Raw genomic sequence first — 3,527 nt, 5'->3', positions numbered from 1 at the left:
AGGTGGTTGCCCCCTGTTCTAGTTTGCTAGCTGCCAGAATGCAACACACCAGAGATAGATTGGCTTTTAATAAAAGGGGATTTATTTTGTTGGTTCTTCAGAGGAAAGGCAGCTAACTTTCCACTGAGGTTCTTTCTTATGTGGAAGGCACAGGGTGGTCTCTGCTGGTCTTCTCTCAAGGCCCCTGGGTTCCAACAACTTTCCCCGGGGTGACTTCTTTCTGTATCTCCAAAGGCCTGGGCCGAGCTGCAAGTGCTGAGATGAGGAATGCCAAGCTGCTAGGCTGTGCTACATTGCGTTCTCTCATTTAAGCACCAGCCAATTAAGTCAAACATCACTCATTGCAGCAGACACACCTCCTAGCCGACTGCAGATGTAATTAGCAACAGAAGAGGTTCATGTACCATTGGCTTGTGTCTGCAGCAACAGAACTAGGTATGCTCACCTGGCCAAGTTGACAACTGAATCTAACTAACACACCCCCAAAGCCTCAGTTTGAGTTGGGAAAGGGCCAGTTAAATAAGGAAACAGGTCACTCATTGGTAAAAGTTTGTAACTTCCTTTACCAATACATCTTCTTTTCTCTGAAAACTCCTATTTTTATCTGGTGTACCCTCTATGACAACTCACACTCTTACACTATAGGCTGGTGTTTGGCCACAAGCACCTCATTCATTTCCAGTCATCTGCAGCTGTAAGATGGACATCTGCTGGTGGTGTTGCTCTTCATGCATCCCTTTTAAAGCCCCTTTCTGAGAAGTTTTGTTCCTGCAGTTTTTATTGGCTGTTATCCTGGCAGCTGAACACAATAGCTCAAGTTGAGAGAGCCCTTCATATACTGGAAAATGTATGAACTCTTTCTCATCATTTTATACTTCTCTATGTGCAAAAGAAAAGGACTTTAGGGTTTCAGCATTAGGGTGATACTTAGGTTCTTCTTCTAGAAGGTTCTTCAGGAATTAGAGCTGCTAAGGCATCATGTGGGGACCCAGAAGTGGATTGACTCTCCATTTCACTTTCTATCTAGTCTCATGGGTCAATATTTTCTTGGTCTGGAGTCTGTTGTCCTCCGAGCACTTCTTCAGCTCTTTGCACTTGTACTCATGGACAAGTGCTTCCCAGGTATATAGCTTGACTACAATTGTTCATGCATCACAATTTTTGCATTCAAACGTGTTTGAACTTTTCAAAAGGAAGCAAGAGGTTCTTTTCCAATTCTCAGAAGTATTTTACACGTTTTATAATTTCATTGTTTTGCATTTTCCACTATATTTCTACTGGCTGTTAGCTCAACCAGAACAGCCCTGTTGTGATCATGGGACCAGGTGAGAAGCAGGTGAGATACAGGAAGCTGACCCCCAGCTGAGGGCTATGGAGGGCCAACATCAGGCCAGCCAGGTACCACCATTGGTTAGTGGGTGGTAAGGATGGTGGGAGTGCAACCTTGCAGTACCCACCTCCCTGAGCCAGAGACACTGGCTTCCCTGTTGGCTGGCACATGGCACAGGGAGGTTTAGTTTTTGTAACTGTATAAATTGAGAGTTTTTTTAGAAATAAGACATATTTAATGGTGGACAGGTAATAGTGAACAATACTGTATGATATTACTACTAATTTTTTTCTTAGCATTTCTCAGTAAAAAGAAACACATATATGGAAAAACACTGTATTAGTTAGGGTTCTCTAGAGAAACAGAATCAATAGGGAACACTCACAAATATAAAATCTATAAAAGTGTCTCACGTGACCATGGGAATGTAGACTCCAAAATCCGCAGGGCAGGCAGTGAACCTGGAAATTCTGATGGAGGGTGTGGATAAACTTCACAGGAGAGGCTTGCCAGCTGAAGCAGGAAGAGCCTGTCTCTTCTGAATCCTCCTTAAAAGGCTTCCAGTGATCAGATTAAGCATTACTTATTGCAGAAGACACTCACCCCATTTATCTGATTACAAATGGAATCAGCTGTGGATACAGCTGACCTGATCATGATTCTATGAAATGTCCTCATCACAACACACAGGCCAGCACTTGCCCAACCAGACAAACAAGTACCACCAAAACTTGGCCAAGTTGACACATGAACCTGACCATGACAGCTCACCCCTTGTCAACTTGGCAGCTATACATACCACCTTAAACCATACCTAATTTCTAAATAAAAGCAATGAAACACACATTTTTTCTTCTACCTAATAATACTCAACTATCCTGCATGTAATTGGAATCACATTAAATCTCTCCAAAATAAGGTACAAATCCTTGGGTAACACTCATTCTTAAACTTGATATCTTACAACTTAAATAGGATAACATGAACAAAACAGCATTACAGTCCTCGTTTCTGTAACTGATCACGTGAGCACTCAGCAGTGGCTATAGTCAACTCAGCCTTGGTGAGTGGAAGTCCATGTTGCTGAGCCCATGCATAACCTCCATCCCTACCACAATGACCACTTTGTTCAAGAGCACATTGGGCAATGACAGGAGTTACTTTGGAAAGAGGCTGACTGGTGTCCACAGAACAGGTGATCTGATTCACCTGATTATTAAAACATTCCTCTGCTGAAGTCACCCTCTGGTGCACATTCACATGGAACACAAATATGTTCATGTTTTTAGCCCAATCAGGTCTATCCACATACTTCTTCCCCACACTGTTTTGTCATCAATTTTCCAATTATGGTCTTTCCAAGGCCCTGACTATCCAGCCAAACCATTAGCAACAGCCCATGAGTCAGTATAGAAACATACCACTGGACAGTTTTCCTTCCAAGCAAAATGACCAACCAGGTGCACTGCTCGAAGTTCTGCCCACTGGGAGGATTTCCCCTCATCATTGTCCTTCAAGGACACCCCAGAAAAGGGTTGAAGTGGTGCAGCTATCCAATTTTGGGTGGTACCTGCATATCGTGCTGAATCATCTGTAATCCAGGCCCGAGTTTTCTCTTCCTCAGTCAGTTCACTGTAAGGAACCCCCCAAGAGGCCACAGCTCTGGTCTGGGAAAGAGAAGGTAATGTGGCAGGAGTGGAGACCATGGGCATTTGGGCCACTTCTTCATGTAACTTATTTGTGCCTTCAGGACCTCCTTTGTCCCTATCTTGTATATACCATTTCCATTTTACAATAGAGTGCTGCTGCACATGCCCAACTTTATGACTTGGTGGGTCAGACAACACCCAGCTCATGATAGGCAATTCAGGTCTCATGCTAACTTTGTGGCCCGTGGTTAAGTGTTCAGTTTCTACTAAGGCACAGGAGCAGGCCAAAAGCTGTTTTTCAAAAGGAGAGTACTTATCTGCAGCCAATGATAAGGCTTTGCTCCAAAATCCTAAGTGTCTGCTTTGTGATTCGTCTCTAGGGGCTTGCCAAAGGCTCCAGACAGCATATCTATTTGTCACTGACACTTCCAGCACCATTGGATCTGTTGGATCATATGGCCCAAGTTGCAGAACAGCTTGTTCAGCAGCCTGAACCTGTGCCAGAGCCTCCTCCTGTTTAGGTCCGACTCCAAATAAGCAGATTTTCT

At 43.9% G+C, this 3,527-nt stretch overlaps 1 pseudogene; it reads right to left on the bottom strand.

The window, feature by feature from the left end:
- Positions 1 to 490: 490 nt before the first annotated feature.
- Positions 491 to 1,260, bottom strand: LOC143672745 (myb/SANT-like DNA-binding domain-containing protein 3 pseudogene; annotated as a pseudogene).
- Positions 1,261 to 3,527: the final 2,267 nt, after the last annotated feature.

Source organism: Tamandua tetradactyla (genome assembly GCF_023851605.1).
Source record: "Tamandua tetradactyla isolate mTamTet1 chromosome 15 unlocalized genomic scaffold, mTamTet1.pri SUPER_15_unloc_1, whole genome shotgun sequence".
Taxonomy (NCBI): domain Eukaryota; kingdom Metazoa; phylum Chordata; class Mammalia; order Pilosa; family Myrmecophagidae; genus Tamandua; species Tamandua tetradactyla.
Note: the sequence above shows the minus strand (reverse complement) of the source record. Positions and strands in the feature narration are given on the sequence as shown.